This window comes from Denticeps clupeoides, chromosome 17, assembly GCF_900700375.1.
Source record: "Denticeps clupeoides chromosome 17, fDenClu1.1, whole genome shotgun sequence".
In the NCBI taxonomy this organism is placed as follows: Eukaryota; Metazoa; Chordata; class Actinopteri; order Clupeiformes; family Denticipitidae; genus Denticeps; species Denticeps clupeoides.
Window position 1 is genome coordinate 17,427,222 of NC_041723.1, and position 18,270 is coordinate 17,445,491.

The 18,270-nt window shown below is 39.4% G+C and overlaps 1 protein-coding gene across 1 annotated transcript in view; it reads right to left on the minus strand.

The window, feature by feature from the left end:
* lingo1a (leucine rich repeat and Ig domain containing 1a) overlaps window positions 1-15,909 on the minus strand; it is an 85,339-nt gene extending 69,430 nt beyond the window's left edge. Inside the window, exon 1 of the mRNA XM_028959403.1 lies at window positions 15,495-15,909. The gene's annotated coding sequence lies outside the window, so the exon portion shown is untranslated. The remainder of the gene's footprint in view (window positions 1-15,494) is intronic.
* Window positions 15,910-18,270: the final 2,361 nt, after the last annotated feature.

Sequence of the window (18,270 nt, forward strand, 5' to 3'; positions counted from 1 at the left end):
ATCTTTTACGTTTTCTGTTTCATATATGCTGCCAACAACAGCCAATGTTCACTATCAAACCAGGCAGGCCGACAGCATCAGAAATTACCCATCATGCTATATACAGGATTGAATGAAACAGACACCACTATTACCAACCTCTCCTCCATCTTGACTTGAGCGCCCACTTTGATGCATTGTTTCTATGGGTTGTGCGTCAATGTGTCATAGCAGTCAAAGATCAACTACATTCAACTTAGACCGCATCATCTGTAGAGGCTTGTGGAGTGTCGCCTTGCCACAGAACTGGCCGTGCAGCTTGCTGCTGGCTGCTTTGTTGGGTGCATTGAAAGACCTCCCTTTGGGACGTAGAGTGGTTTGGGTGCTCTGTGCTTGGTGTGTGAGCATTTCCCTTTCAGGTTTTTGGCTGGGTGGAGTTTGGGATTGATGGTTCCGCCTACCTATTCACTTATCATGGGTCTACCAATCAACTCATCAAACTGGACCATTTAAGGGCAACATTTAAGACCACCAGACGAGGCCTTTGTTGTTGTTGAGCCTGAGGAGGATAGAGAAAAGAGTTTGAGTGTGTTGGAGCAAAGCTAGAGAAAAGCCTGTGTTGCGTGTCCTTAAATGTATTTAATGGCTGAAACTTCTATCTCACAGACATCGCAGAAATGTAATCAATTTACGTGTGTTTCTTTGCATGAAAATGTTTTGGCTAACAAAATGCTTACTCATCCTTCTACTAAAAAGTTTAATGCTTCGTTGTTTCAGTATTTTACTCAATCAATTTTACCTTCAATTTAAACAAGATGTCGATTCCAACCTCACTACTCAACTGTGTGTTCCCTTTACATTGAGTGCTATCACTAGCTGTCCTCATTAATCAAAACGATCAATCCAACGATCAAAACTACTGAACTACTCTCATCATTCAATAAAATAATTAATGAACCAAGCAATCATTAAATTAAGATGCTGATAATTAATTTTTTTAATTCCTTCCAGGATTTTATCAGATTGGTCAGATGTAATGAGTCTATTTAAAATACTTATGTAGATAGTCATTATGGTCATATAGATGCTTAGTCCAAATTCAGCACAAAAGCAAAATAAACAAACAAATAATAATAATACTACAGATCTGTATTGATCTGTATGTGCATCTATTTTTAATATGTTAGGAAAGTAAAGAAGAGATATATATCAAACTGCTTTTTTTTGTATCTCTAAAATGTAATGCAAATTTGCTTCTCCAAATTCTATTTCAAGTTCTCACAATTCAATTTCAGTTTATTGCATTGCACAATCTAGGTCCTTGAGGAAATGCAATGGAGCGCAGATTCCCAACAGAGTTCATTTCCATGCTTAGAACTGCAGGTTGCAAAAAAGTGAAGCTTCCTGTGGAGGAAGCATGTACCAGCCACTGTTGCGCAACATCTGGTCACTTATGCCGGACAACCATCAAATTAAAATGAAACAAAGCAATAGTTTGTGTCCTAGTTCCTGTCTAGGGCTAAATGTCACTGGTAATAAAAAAGCCACCAATTGTCCACTTGGAATTAAAGACACAACGTAAAATGCAGTAGCAGCCACAGTGTGGCTATACCACAGACTGGCCAATGAAGAATCTTACAAATCTGTGTCATGTGGTTGATTGCTGCTAAGCGTTCACCTGCTGTTTTTATTCTATCGGGAACAATGTTAACTTGTGTCTAACCCTTTACACCCAGATGCTATGCTACAAATAGAGATGATCTCTTGTTACAGTGACAATAGACACATTACTCATGTTTAATCTACTTAGTTGTGTAAATTGCAGAAACTCTGTGGCATTTAATTCATATGTTCAGTAAAAAAAATCAGGCATTGTATTTAGTGCCTGGTCACAGTCATTCTTAATCCTAACTGAGAAAGAAGAAGAGTTTAAAAGATATAGAATTCTCAACATTTGTCAAATGAATCCCTTTCTGATTACATTAACCCCTTCAGAACCCATTTTTGTCTCTAAATACTCTTAAATTTAATGATGAAAGCAATGCTGGTAATTGATTTGATCCTGATATTTTGAAATCATTAATTCATAGTATTTTTGTGAGTTGGTGTGAATTTAACCAACACTCACATGTTTAGTGTCAGCACATAAAGAAACAAAACACTTGTAAGCTTTTCCTTGTTTTTTTGTGACAAGTGCAACATCCACTTGTGCATTGTGCCACACAGAAACTGCTTCAAGGCAGCTCATCGAAAAACATGACAATATCCACAAGCTGATGTCTTCTCTAGTGCAAGTTTCAAGTAAACGTGTTGAGTTTACTAAACATCATTCAAACGTTTTTAGTGGCATGACAGTTTACTGATTTTCAGATAACCTCCTCTACACTCATACATCTATTGTGTTCATATGCAGGCTTCAGGTTCTCCTAGTGAAGATCTCACTGCTGTTACATACCCAGGCTGTTTAGGTCATGATTGTGATCGTGTGGACTACCATGTAGAAAAACGGACATTTTGTGCCAGTCTCGTCCTGGCACCCATGAAGTAATACTAATAAAACATTTTCATTTTGTTTGTTCATTATGTTGGAGAGGATATAGAATCAGTTCAATTAAAAGGGGCTAAATGAACAGCTGCATTGTTCTTCACTATATGGCCATTCTAGAATTCCGAACACCTCAAACCAGAATGTCCCAGTCGGCTGTAAGCTCATCAATAAATGCAAAGACATCCTGTCAGTCACAGGTTATTGTTTTTCCTTCATCTGCAACAGAGGGTGAAACAAAGTGCCAGTTTATGGATATTCACAGATTCAGTAGAGGAGGGTTCTGAGCACCAGTACTTATGGGTTTAGAGGAGTCTTGGGGTGGTGGTCTTAAAGATGTAGCTATAGTCAATGAAGAGATGGACACAAGAGCCCATCCTGGGACACTGTACATACTAATCATCCTCATATTCTGACACATGAAGTATGCACCTCTAAGGTGGGTCACCAATTCAGAAATAAGAGCTGAAAACAGGCATGACAGAAAAAAAAAACATTCGGACAGGTCTGAACTAAAAATAGAACTGAGATCTTGGAGAGTTTATGTAGGGGTAGTAATGTCCTTTAATAAATGCCTGAAACAAGTTCCCATAACCCAGACATTGTATATATATTTTATATATAAAAGTACTTTCATTACTTTCATTTTCAAAATTACTCTGGTCTAATACACATTTGAAAAGGGATAGGCATTACAGTTTATTGTTTTTATTTATTTGACTTTTTATGTATTGACCATTGGATGCTTTTGACATGAAATTTCATCTTGTATCTTGTGTTGAGAATGAAAGTTACACTGAGAGAGAGCAGATGCTCCCTCAGGCAATTTCTGTAAAACAATGACTGTCAACAAAGACAGCTAAGAAAACGACGCACAGCATGATGAGCATAATCTCGATTATTTTACATTGAAGGCAGTGAAAACAGATGGTTACAAGTTAAGACACTACAAATCTTTCATCGGACAGACTGCAATAGGTCTGAGAAATACAATTTTTTCTCATCCAAGTCAATGAATGTGCTATGACAATCACTTGAGACATGCCTGTTAGTGTAGGAAGATTTTCCAAATGACTTGAGTAGATAAATAATTGTTTTTCCATGCTCTCTTCCCCCAAAGTCCAAGTCTTTGATTAACTGGCAACAGACCCACAAGTCTGATGGACAAAATAAAGTCTGAAGGGACAAGGTGACTCTGGATCTAAAAAAACCCTCTCCAATAAATAATGTTAAATAAAAAACTTTTCATTCTAAATATAATTCTAAAACACTGATGGATTTGAATTAGTTGACTTAATGTGAAAACCATGTTTCCAAATGCAAAATACGTTAAGTCAGAGAGGTTATTAAATAACAACAAAGTGGTGAGGAAAGGCACGGTATAGGTAAACTCCAACCTTTTCCTTCTGCATTCTTTATGTCATCTGGAAAACTGTGCCATTTTTTTTGCCTAATCCCTAAGGTACAAACCCATGACATTCCTGACATACAATACACTGATAATTAAGAGAGGTAAAGGCTCAATGCAATGTACTAATAGCTGATTCATATTACTTATACTTTAACTTCATATTGTAATAATAATAAATATTTATTGGAGGGGTTAACTAAAATGTAGACCATGCAATATTATACAAAAAAAAAAAAAGGTCATTGCGTCTGCATTTTACATGTGCTGTTTCTTTCAGAAACGAACATCAATCATTCTAGACCTCCTGTTTTGGGCACTGATTTCAAACTGAAATTTGGTGCAGTGCTACACGTTCTTGTTCCGTAATGTAAGGTGATAGGGATTCTGAGAATTTTCTTACAATAATTAATAAAATAAAACAGATTGATTGTTTCTTTTATCTTGGTGAAGAAAAACTACCCTTTATGTTGGTGTGTAATTATTTCTGTCACCCAGAAAACAATAACGGGGAGGAGCTTAATGATTGACAATTTTCACAATTTAATTTCTCATTCTTCCTTGGTTTAGGATTCAATGGGAACCAAATCCAGTCCTGTGTAATTCATATAATACATTTTTCTGAATATTTTTAAACACCCCTTTAGGTTCACTGAATGAAATGAAAAGTTTGCTGAAGTACTTCACTGCTGATTCAGTCTTGAGAACCTTTTTTGTAAGGTCTTTTTCAAGAATGTATGACCTTTGTGCCGAACAAAAAAAAACTTATTTCTTGTACTCTCCAGACCAAAACCCTTATAAACTTTAATATGCTGGTAGAATAAAGTGGGAACAATTAGGCATGGAGTGAGGTGTTAACCAAGCAGAGCCATGAGATATGCTTCAGGCATAGTTCTCAATGTGTTCACCACAGATCAATTAAACTTAATTCTTCCAGCATTCAAGGCAGCATATATTATTTCTAACAGCACTTGGTACTAAAATATGCTGAGTGGATTGGATTGAAGGCACTTTTAACTTTAGAAAAAATACAATATGCTGTAAATGCAGCAGAAGGGTGAAAAATGGTGTTGTGTGGTCATTCCACAAATATACGGGTCAAGGTGAAGCATTGGAAAAAACTAAAACTTGTGGTCATTGTATTATTTGTCAGTTTAGTTTACAGGCTCATTTATTTCTACTCTGACCACACTAAAATCTGTGTACATCCTTCACCGGTCATACTGGTATAAGTATTTTGGTTTGGTTCATGCAGCCTGTCATTAATGAAAAGTGGAGACAGCCCAAATCACAATTCTGAATTCAATTCTGAAAATGTCTCAATGTGGTTCAGTGTTATTTTCAGATGGAATTGTATGTGTATTTTAAGTGGCTCTTATGTTCCCATTAATGCTAGAGCCCCTGAAAGTGTCATTAGCAATGTGATCAGGTAAGATACTGCAGGGAAGAGCTCAAAAGTGGACTGTCGTTGTGTGCCTTCTTCAGTTTAAGTGTCCTTGTAAATGGTGTGAGAGATGAAGAACATTAATTTTGCAGTCTGATAAACTGACCTGGGTCAGGAAACTGCTAACAGCTGTCAGACTATTTTGCAGTCAGTTAAAACTGAATGAAGTCCTGTTACACCATTTGGCAAAAATGATTATCGTGCCTTCAAAAAAGTAGACAGATGACATTCATTGATGGCACAAAAAAAACTTTGATATCAATCAAAAAAACAATATGTATTTAATCATCTATGTATTATACATTAATATTATTGTTGTTATAATTATTCCAAATTGAAATAAACAACAAAGTATGTCATTTCAGTCCACTAGCAGTCACCACATGCCTTTTTTGGGCTTTGTTTTTTTAAATAGAATTTATTATTATTATTATTATTATTATTATTATTATAAGCTCTCTTTTGGGGTATAGGATGCCCAAGCTTTGGGAACTTGTTTCTGTCTCTCTTAAATTAATGTGGTTAATGTTTATGTCACGGCCAGCATACCCCCTTCCAACCCACCAGAGGGAGCTAGAACAGCCGAGGAGGCCGCGACTCGGAAGCGAAAGTGAGAGTGGGTCACCTGAGTATAACTGCCGGGTGACCCCAACGAGACGCTGCCCGCTCTTGGTTGAATTTATTTCCCAGAGACGCGACCGTTCTTTACCTACGCCTGACTGATTGTACCTTGTGACCACGACCTTTACCTGTCCTTGACCTTGAGTTTTTTTCATTGATATTTCATGTTACTCCACCTTCCTGCCACCCCAGATGTCCTCCCGTCCAGGTTAAACTCCCAATCCGTCCTCAAACCAGTCGTCTTCCTGTTCCCCCCTGCCCCGGTCTTCCCCAGCCTCATCCCCTCGCCTCCTTCTCTGCTGCTCCCCATGGAGCCAGAGCTCCCTCCCCGCCACACTGCGGCGCGTCCACTGCTCCACTTTCATTCCCACTCACCTTCTGCCTCTCTCTCACAGACCAAGCGCCTCCGGTCCTCCTCGCCAGCTCGTCCAGTGTCCACTCCCCGTACGACGCAAGTGTCTGCAAGTGTGTCCCCGAACTCGCACGTTGACAGTTTAGTTCAGCATGACTGTTGCTTTTGAGCCATGATAATCACGTGACAAGCCAGTATCATGGTGTAGCTGTCACACTGAACAGAGATTAATTAAACAATGTAAAATCCCTATGTACTGGTGCCTTGTTTAACAGTAATCATAGAAAAATGGATTTCCTATTCAATAATTTTGAAGACATTGGTTGGCAAAACCTTATCACCTTTATTTATTTATTTATTTATTTATTGAATTATCGATTGAGTGGCATGGATAGTCTCTCAGATGAACTGAATACACCATAGACAGGGAAAAGATAAAAGCTGAGTTGGACGTTACATCATTGTTACACAATGTAGATGTGGTCCTGGTCTGAATCATTGAAAGCAGAATCTTATACAACATATATTACAACTCTATTTTAGTGACACCGCTTTCCCTTAATTGATGCATTTAGCACCCCTGTTCTTCTGATGAGAAGACCAGCATTTACATGATTACATTCTAAACAATGTTTCTATGTACCACACAGCACATTTGATTTACAATCTCTACATCCTATCTTCATACATTTCAGCACGCTGAATACCAGCTGGGCTGTTTTTTTTTTTTTTTTGGGTGTACCTATTAGATTTCAAACTGGTATATAGGACTGGATGGGCAGCATTTCAATTAAAATCTGATAATAGTTGCTTGATTTAAATATAGGGTAGTAGCCTAGGGGTAACACACTCACCTATGAACCAGAAGACCCAGGTTCAAGTCCCACTTACTACCATTGTGTCCCTGAGCAAGACACTTAACCCTAAGTTGCTCCAGGAGGACTGTCCCTGTAACTACTGATTGTAAGTCGCTCTGGATAAGGGCGTCTGATAAATGCTGTAAATGTAAATGTAAATTTAAATGTGTATTTTTCTGCACAGATAAATTAACTCTATTTAACAACCACAAATTTATATGCAGATATAAGAGGGCTAAACAGAAAAAAGATGACTAATAAACCTTGGAAAATTAGAACTAGACTGCAGCAAAACATATACCATACACATACAAGGCAACAGGACAATGTCATTTTGTGCCTCTGTAGCAAAGGGATTTTGCAGTCCAGGCCTTTTTAAAAAAAGTCAATTTCATCTCATTTTAAGACATTTTACATTAAAAAAGGCATGTAAAAAGCATATACTGCATATGAACAATCAGAACATGAAATGCATACATTGATTTGCAACAGTTTTAGTTCTATTGTTTTTCATTTTGTTTGTAAAAGACTATATATTTATATATAGTCTTTATATATATTTGTTCTGGGGCCAGGCCTATGTGAAACTGTGGCACTCCCACCTAAAAGCATTTACTATTTTGTATACTTTGCAAAGTCATTTCACTGATTCATTTCTCCTTTTAAAAAATAAAGGTGAAAGGTGTTTTTATCAAATTTGAGTAAGCAGGCAAAAACCATTTCAGCTGATGAAGCAATTCAATTTTTTGTGTAATACCCTCCTGGCCTAACCCCATCACGTATACTTCAGTTGTATCACGTCTGGATGAACACATTTTGCACATTAGACCCACATTTACACTCAGTCACACAGTGCGTGCCATTTCAAGATAAATACAACTTCGGGGAACAAAATGTCCAGAAAAATGAAATCCTTCTTAAACCTATGTTTTCGTCACGGGAAAATGTGGGAACAAATTAAAAGATTGTGACTTTGGAACTTCTTGAACCCTGCTTTTTTCCCCAAAGAGTGACTGATCCCACTGTCATTTGCAGAGAATAATGGAGATTTTAAATATTAAAGCCATTAAAAAACAACAAAGAAAAAAGCAACCAATCAATGGCGGAAAGCCACACAGTGTGCAGTGGAACCAGAGATTTAACAGAGTTTCTCTTCCATTAAGGTAAGAAAATGACCTGCTTCAGACAAAGTTCAACCCCAATTTGGTTGCAAATGAAATGTCAGCACCTGGTTTAGAACACTGACCAGGTAGCCTTGCTGAGCATACCAATTCTTTTATTGCCCATTCTGCTGAAAAAGGACCATATTTTTCCCTTGCACCCCCGGCACATGGTTGCTGGAGAGATTTATGCGCAAGCTGCCCGGTCCTAGTGTATTTTACTGGAATAAATATGCAGCTCAGGAGCAATACCTACATTTCTCGCTCACTATGAAACTTATTGTGTCCACATCAGGGTGGTGTGTGTATCTTTAACGAAATTTAGAGGTTAAGCAATAACCTTAACTACACACAAAAAGAAACATTCCCCAGTGTTCTAGATTAGAATCTGAAAATAAATGTACCGACATAGAACCAGAAGTTACTCTACAATATGTACTCAATTTTTCGTAACCCATATCCCCCAAAGATATTATAGGGCAAATAACTAACTTTTCAGACAAACCTCAGCCCTGACAGGTCAAACTGTGATACGATGATAAGCGCATCACACAGCAAAAAGATCATAAAACCTAGTGATTAATCTCTTTCCCATTAATAAACCAAATCCTAATTCTACATAAATAATTGACAACAAGTTGCACAGAAGCCATCTTCAGGAAGTCTGCAACTCTGCTGCTAACTCTTCCTCTGAATCTGTCAGCAGACCTCCTCCCTGAGCATCTTTTCCAATTTGGCTTAAGTGTGGCACGCTCACCTGAATCTCTCCTATTACAGCTGTCTCAGCTGCCCACATGCCCTCTCTCATCCTAAATAATCCCTTTTGACCTTTGAAATGCACTGGTGAACGAAAGCCGCTGCAGAACCATTAGTGTTTGCATGGTAGTGAAAGCCCACAAGGATGCAGAGATCTGGCTGGTACAGATACTGTATCTTACAACAGCTTGCAACCTAAATGCAACAATTTCCACCCCCCAGCTTTTTGTTACATGCCCTGAATTGCTTAGACAATTCACAACTCGATGATTTTCTACTCATACCCTATAGCGTATACAAAAGAAATCTTGAAAAAAGTAAATTTTCAGCCAGGCAGAACATTGTATAAAAACCTCCAGCTCTGATGACATAACTTTATCATGACTTTGCCATAATCTCATTATTAATGACTATGCTAATAAAATGATGATGATCAGCTAAATCGAATCTTCACAAGCAAGAAAAGGTTTGTTAGTCACTTTGGTGGACTTAATCCTCTAATTTCATTGTGTTGTGATTATGGAACCCTTGACTAATGTTAATAATAGGTGTGTATATATATATATATATCAGATATTACACATACCCAGGAATTCAGTAATGAGTGAAAGTGTTGCTTTCACTGAAATTTTTGACAATACTGGCTCATGACAGCAATCACATTATCAGTCTTTTGGCATTATGCTGGTATGACATAAAAGCACCAAAAGTTCAAGCAGCTGCTGATATTGTTTAGTCTAAACTATCATTAATAATGCAAACAAAAATTTACACAATGCAATCATTCACTCACTCACTTTCCAGAACTTTTACATTTACAGCATTTATAAGACGCCCTTATCCAGAGCGACTTACAATCAGTAGTTACAGGGACAGTCTCCATGGAGCAACTTAGGGTTAAGTGTCTTGCTCAGGAACACAATGGTAGTAAGGGGGATTCGAACCTGGGTCTTCTGGTTCATAGGCGAGTGAGTTACCCACTAGGCTACTACCACCAGAACTTGCAGAACAAATCCTATTTAGGATTGTGGCTATTGGTGTTTTAAAATGTATATTTAAATAATTATTTACTGTTGTGATGTAATATGCTCTCTGTACAGTAAGTGGAGGCAAATTCATTTGTGAAAGTGAAAGTGATTGTCATTGTGATACACAGCACAACACACGATGCACGCAGCTAAATGTGTCCTCTACTTTTAACCATCACCCTTGGTGAGCAGTGTGCTGGCTTAGCACAGGCGCCCGTGACAGGCGTCTGGGGAACACTGTGTGGGGCACCTCAGTGGCACCTTGTCAGATCGGGATTCAAAGCGGTAACCTTCTGATTACGGGGCCGCTTCCTTAACTGCTCAAACTTTGAATCAATATCCCCTAATTTTAATAAAAAAAATAATTAAATATGCATAATGCTTTATTTCAGTCATTTAGAATACAGGGGCCTACTGTAGCGTTTCTGAAGAGCCGTACCTGCTGAATTGGCCAGAAAGATTCATTACGGTGTTCTAATTTACTGACAATGGCATCCAGTTTCTGACCTGATATGTACCTACATTGTAATATTTTTGGCACAGCACAGCCATTGTGCTTGTAACTGTGCAACTGTCATTTCAAAAATTAATGTTTCATATGTTTTTCTTTTCTTTCTTTTTTTGGTTTAAATAATGAAAGAACATAAAAAGAACTACAACTGCAGGGCATCTGAGGATAAAGTATTAACTGGGTTTTGAACGAAACTAAATGGCTTTCTTCTGTTGTGTGGTCCTCTTGAATTTCACATCTCCTCAACTGACCTTGGAACTTGAGCCAGTTTTGTACTATGGACCTTTAGAGAGGGCCATATTGAAAATGTCTGAAAATGCCCCTAATATTCCGAATAGGTAACATTTGATTAATGTCATGATCCGGTCCGGAAGGAGTTACTCCAGGCCGGGGATCCGGATCAGAGTTTCATGTTCATCCTGTGCAATGTTTACATTTACATTTACAGCATTTATCAGACGCCCTTATCCAGAGCGACTTATAATCAGTAGTTACAGGGACAGTCTCCCTGGAGCAATTTAGGGTTAAGTGTGTGGCTCAGGGGCACAATGGTAGTAAGTGGGATTTGAACCTGGGTCTTCTGGTTCATAGGCGAGTGTGTTACCCACTAGACTACTACCACATGTTTCCTGATGTTTCCTAATGTTCCTGATCGTGTTCACCTGTGTCGGATCGTATAAAGCTACCCTGTTTGTGTCTGTTCAGTGTCGGGTCATTGTTACATGTTCACCTGTTACTGGATGTCTCCCCTGTCCTGTTCATCAAGGATTAAACCTCTGTTTTATGACGTTGTGTAAATGCATTTTTCTTCCTCGTCATGTCTTGTCATGTTCCAGATCACCTGCTTCGCCATGCCAAAAGGCCGTGAAAGAATGACCTGAACAGATTTGGACACAGTCGATGCCGCCCCACTGAGATCCAAGGAGCCGCGACTCGCCGGGAGGATGCCACCAACCCCCCTCGTCCCTGGCCAACGTTGGGCCTCTTGTCCCTCGCCAACGTTCCGCAGGGTCCCGACGCGGCCGATGTGTTTTCCAGACGATCAAGGACACCTGCCCCACAGTCCCATGTCTGGTGGCGTTGAAGGTGAGAAGCGGCCATTCAGCGGGGCAAGCCGAAAACTGACTGGAGCGGCGGGCACCTGCGGACACGGTGCCAGTACCACGCTGGCCTGAAGCCGTCTCTGCAGGACTACCGACACTCATCCATCGTGAATACCGGATCAGTCATCAGTCATTTTTCACTCATCTCAGCCGTTCATCTAACCTCATCTCATCTTCCACTAATGTTCAATAACACTCTGTGTGGACTTCCTTCCCTCCTTTGTTGACTGCTTTAGATGGCACTTCAGGAGTCGTGCCTAGGAGGGAGGGTACTGTCATGATTTGGTCCAGAAGGTTTCATGTTCGTCCTGTGCAATGTTGCCTGATTGTGTTCACCTGTGTCTGATCGTATAAAGCTACCCTGTTCGTGTCTGTTCACCTCCGGGCCATGTTCAGAGTGGATGTCTGCCCTGTCCTGTTCATCCCATATTAAACCCCTGTTTCGTGAAGTTGTGCGAATGCGTCCTTCTTCCTCGTCATCTCTTGTCATTGTTCCAGATCACCTGCCTTGCCATGCCAAATGGCCGTAACAATTAAAAAGGCAGGATTACTCTTTTTTTTTTTTTTTTTTTTTTTTTAGCAGGGACATAATAATAAAAAATAACAAAGGAAAATTAAAGTGGACTCATTTTGAATACACATTTGGTATAATAAAAGTGAATCGACAATAATATTGAGAGATTGCATGAGTTGCGAGTGAAACTGAGGCCATAACTTTTCATTACCCTCATGAAAATAAGGCAGTGCCATTGTATATTGTGGTCTGGCTTTAGAAAAATCATTTTATATTAAAAAATGTGAAATTCTATTAAACCAGTAGGGAAAAGAATATTTAAATGAAAGCAGATATATCCATGTTAAACAGATAATGTTGTAAATTCAGTATGGCACAATTTGATGTTTCTCAATCCTATTCCTGGAAGTGTTCCTGTCAGAATGTTGTTATTATTCCAAGCCCTTTGACTGTAAAAAATATGGACACTGAATGGTCTAGTGCCCCTGCTGGCTGTCTGCAGGACATTTTATTGCATGGCCCATCACAATGTGATTTATTTACAAAATAAATGCTGTGCATTTTTGCTGTACTATATTAAAAGAAGGAATGCAATACTCAACAGTTGGTTGAAAGAATCCCAATTCAACACCCTTTGCAGATTTCAGATTTGACAATGTCACAGTGCATCCAGAGTTAAACTTTTGCCAAATCAATGAGTTGATCTGCTGTGGTGACCCCTAACGGGAGCAGGTGAATTTGATTTTGATTAAAAATACATCTTATCTTTCTACATACTGTGTGAGTTTAAATATCCATGGCCACCACCCAGTGGTGTCTGTCTGTGTCATATGTTCTCCTTGGACATAAATATTTGCTTGCATTTTAGCTTCCTTATTTTTTGTAATAACCTCTTTCCTCTTTTATTCTATTTTATTTTTTTCCCTTGATCTACTATATGTCTTCTTTATTTTTAAGGTGGTTAAAAAGGCAACAGCAGGAAGTACATTGAAATGTAACATAGATACACGATGTCATAATGTACTAATAATTTGATTAACCTCTTGATTGTAGAAAGGTAAATGATTACTGATTATTCATTTTGTGGTACTTGCCATGCTTTATAGAGGCACCTGTTAGGGAAAAAAATAAAAGTAGGCTTTTGGTTTCCTTCAATAGCACATCAAATTAAATTGCTGGTAAGAATTGTTTGAATGTGATATTCTGGGTAATACTGGTTGTTCCCTTGGCACTTTTTTTGTATTTATTTAGGCTGAAACAATCAGGTATCTAGCAACACTGTTTGCTTTGTATCCTGTAACATGTTAAATGCTCATGTGTCTTGTGTATGTTTCCTCCTACATGCTCTTAAAACTTACAAAAAAATATTATAATTACAAACATACAAATGTTACAATTGAGTCTGATATTTTTTCCCACTTTATATGCGTTATATATTTAGTGGGGAGCCTTCATTCCAGTTACATGCTTCATCTATTCAGTGCTCAGCTCATCTAGAACATTTATAGTCACACCATCCACAACTTAGTGTGGTTTACTGACATGCCAGGAATGAGCACAAGAACAGTATCTGCCTTTTAATACATTTACATTTATGGCATTTATCAGACGCCCTTATCCAGAGCAACTTAAAATCAGCAGTTACAGGGACAGTCCCCATGGAGCAACTTAGGGTTGTGTGTTTTGCTCAGGGACACAATGGTAGTAAGTGGGATTTTTGAACCTGGGTCTTTTGGTTCATAGGCGAGTGTGTTATCCACTAGGCTACAACCACTTACAATTAATAAAACAGTAACTATATAAAATTAAGACTTGGACTGTGTCTAGGCCTAGGAATTTCCAATAAAATATACAATTGACCAAATGTAAAGAGCCATGTTCATTGGTTTAATTACCTTGTGCATTCAATAAATAGCCCAGTGTAAATGTATTTGTTTATGTGTGTGTGAAAAGACATGCACATATCCCATTTCTCATGTCAGACATCTTTGGACTTTGGTCAGCAGTGTGTCCAACTGTTTATAAAAACTTCAACTCTGAGACAAAACTACATCCAAGGACGAGAGCATGCGAGGAAAACAGTCTTATATAACATTCTGCTGCAAAGCCAGATAAAGACACGTTGCTGCCGGTGTCATAAACAAGACAGAGGGCCAGAGTCTGGTGTGTCAGCCTACCACAGCATTTCATGGCAAACCCAAGATCCTGAATTTTTGCCCCCTAATAAACATCAAACACCAAAAGGAACATGTATAAGCACCAATAACAAGCAGAAAATACTTGTGATTTTCAGCCTTGCTCAAACACACTGCATGCAAATTTGTATTTCAATATGCAACACAATTTCTCCCTGTTCCAATGAAAAATTACCCATGATGCAGAGGTGGCAACTCTGCCCACGGCTAGGTAATCGGATTTATATTTTATTTTTTTTTCCAGCCCATAATGTGTTATTGTGGTGCATCCTCTGAAATGGAAAATGTAATAAATATTGATGTTCCTTATGGTAAAGCCAACAGAGATTGCACTGTGTCAGGTCTGGCCCATCAATCCACCTCAGTTTGTTTTTTATGTGCGCTTGTGTGTGTGTGTGTGTGTGTGTGTGTGTGTCCAGTCTTCTTGCTGTATATTGATTTGACTTTCCAAAACACTCAAGAATTCATCTATTAAGACATTTTACTTTTTACAAATGTTCCCTTTTAATGTTTCTTTTTGAATTGGAGCCTAGAGACGGACAGGCTCCTTATGTGCAATTTATCCCAGCTGATCAGAAAGGTGCATGTTTACAGAAACCTTCATGACTGTACATGAAATTCAGATGAACTGAATATATCAGCACTCTGACAGGAAGAAATGAGGCTGCTTAATAAATGTTAGGAAAATGATACAAAAAACCTATGATATACTGTTAACCGCAACGTCACATATCACTGAGACCATCCTCATATCTGAAACTTATAAATCAGTCCCCCACCCTAATTTCTGCACCCCGAAGTCTCGTCACGGGGACTGAATTAAAAATAACTCCAGATCGATATGAGCAGGAATGACAGATGATGCTTTTCAAAAATCTGGATTCCATCCCAGTCGCATCCTGAAAAAGTGTGCGTCTCTTTTTTACATGGGAAGTGCATATATCTCTTAAATTCAGTTACCCTCCCAAACCATTTCCACTACCCCCAAAGAGAAAGACTAACATGTAAAAGGGGATCTTACCAGATCGGTGCTACTCAGAAACGGTATTGTCGCTGCATGCCTTTCAATCCACAGAGCTACACATTAAATCCAAAACGGCTGAGTGAAGATTAAAGATGCCATCAACGAGTGGGCTCAGAGAACAAGAGGGTGGAAAGATGTGGTTCTTTTGCAATGAAATGCAATGTTTTCTTGATTGTAGATGAAGATAAAGAGAAGACCGGAGTGGGAGCAGGAGTGAAGTGTCCGGTATCCGTATCCTGGCTTTTTTTTTTTTTTAAAAGAAGAAAAGTCTTCGCTCCTCACGCTAGCCTGCGGAAATGCACACGAGCCGTACCTACAGGAGAAGCTGGGAGAGGCAGAGACTAAGAGATGAAAATAAGAGAGCGAGCGTGAGAGAGCGGGGGAACGAGGCGAGAAGGGTAGCTAGGACAGGAAAAGGTGGTGGGAGGGAAGGAGGAGCTCTGGTGCGGCAAGAGAAGGAGACGAGGGAGGGGTAGGAGAGGAATAGGAAGAACAGGAGAGATGCCACATGATTTGCACAAACACGGGAGATGGAACTAAGAGCATTTGGACCCCCATGCAAGGAAGAGACCCGGCAGACGTTGGCAGATAAATGCTGCCACGGATGTTAACTGTTCCTGTCTTCCCACTGTCCTTGTTTTTGCTCCCCTATATTACCCTCAGACGCCGAGGATTAATGCTCCTCATCACTCGGCACAGCTCGGATTCTCCATGCACGGACATGCACGTGCCTGGGGAACATGACACGCAGAAGGGCAGGGGATAGATGCAGAATGCTCATAATGAGGTGATGCCAGGGGGCCAAATTTGTGGGACAGTTGTGACCCAGAAAGACCGGGAGCGCTTCTCACAGATCCTTTCACAGAGCTGCATAGACCTTCTACTTAAACATGAACGTACCATTAAGCAAAAAGCACAGGATGGAGATGGAAATGCTCTGGGATGCCCTTGCAGTGCAAACACACGTCAAGGCCAATAAACCGGACAGACCAAGTCAGCAAAAACAGGAGAGGTATGTGTGCTTAGTAAGACAGGATGGGTGTCCAGCAGATAACCTGGCTCACGAAAAGATTATATATCGACAGCTACCAAAATAAGATACTATTTTCAAGCTGGCACTAGGGACAGGGCTATGCACTATGTCATAGTGTAAATGGGAAAGGCATCCTCATAAATAAATAAACATACAAACAAGCAAACAAACATAAAGACTGAGTATGAACTAAACATTTTGGCATTTCTGTCAGACAGAACACAGCCAACTTAAAATGAAGTGAATCCATAGTGATGATTGACAGCGCTCATGCACATTACTTGTACATTTTGGAAATAATTAATTTTTCTTCATGATGCCGACAACTACCAAGTAGTTATTTTGTTTTATCTATTATAAAAATGCCACAGGAACGAAATCCAGCTCAGCAGCAAAGGTTAACATAAGAGATTGCATTGAGTTTGTTAATCTGACTTCATTAATCTGATGTTACCTGGATATACAGAGGCATGGCACAGTAGAGATTACAAGAATGAACAGTTTCTAATTTATTAACACAGGTAGATTACTATCACAGTTACATGGAAACATTGTATGTAAAATGGTACCAATGTTACAGCAGGGGTAAAGAGAAAAGTAGAGCCCAGAAACTTACCAGAACCCATAGCAGCTGGGGTGGGAAGAGCCTTGAAAAAGAGGGATGTCCAGAAGCCCAGAGAGAAGAACCCTGGCAGCTGGGGGTGAAAGAACCCCCCCAAATGAGGTCTGAACATTTACTTTATACAGCGATACAGGAACACTGTGCATGTATCACTGTGCATGTATACATCAATACAGTCATCCACCCCCAACAATACTTTCCCATCATGGCACCTCAGGGTATTTGCTGGCCTTTTTGCACCCTGGCTTCTTATTCATTTGGGGGAGGCTGCAGCTTGGAAATAAAGTGAGGGTCTCACAAAAAAAAAGTAATGGACCTGGAATATCCCATTTTATATTATTTATTTCAAATCTTCCAATGTTTAATTTGGTTATATTTAAGGACTGATGTTTGAAACAGAGCACTGTGCCTAGCACCAGTTGTATTGCCCTAAGAAAAGTTGCTATCAGCCTTTTAATAAATATCCTTATACAGTATTTAGCAGAGCAGCCAAAGCATGGTGGTGAAAAGAGATGTTTTTCACCGAGTGCCACGGTGGACACAGCAAGGGAAGCTTCATGGTACACAACCATGAATTATTCAATGGGACCTCTAGCAAACCCTGATCTCTTTTGCCTGTAGACCCAAGAGACTCGGCACTATAGGCAGTCAGGCAGACTTCATCGCTATTTTAGCATTTTCCACTCTTTGCTAAAAAGACGTGGGATTTGGTGATGCATTCGTCCATGTGTCAGCACGGTGACCTCTAGGAGAAGAAAAAAACAAAAACACTCCAATTCCCTCAAGTTCTGTTTGAGAGATGAAACATGAAAGTGTGTTTAGGACCAAATGTAGAAGTGATGTTAGGAACCAGGTAACCGACTTTTAGCCCATTTTCAGGGCACTAGCCAGACCTCAGTGGCCTTTAAGTTTTTAAGCCTGGAAAGAAACAGACTGGAGGCTCATGTGTTAATAGACAAGCAATAGGAGGCGCTGTAAAATCTGTTTTGACCCACAGAGACTGTGCTGATGCAGCATGTCATCCAGCAATCGATCGGTTTCCCAGTGCACGTCACCCTGCATTGGGAAGATTACTTGTATAAGTTATCCAATTCAAAATGTAATAGTAGTGCAACGAT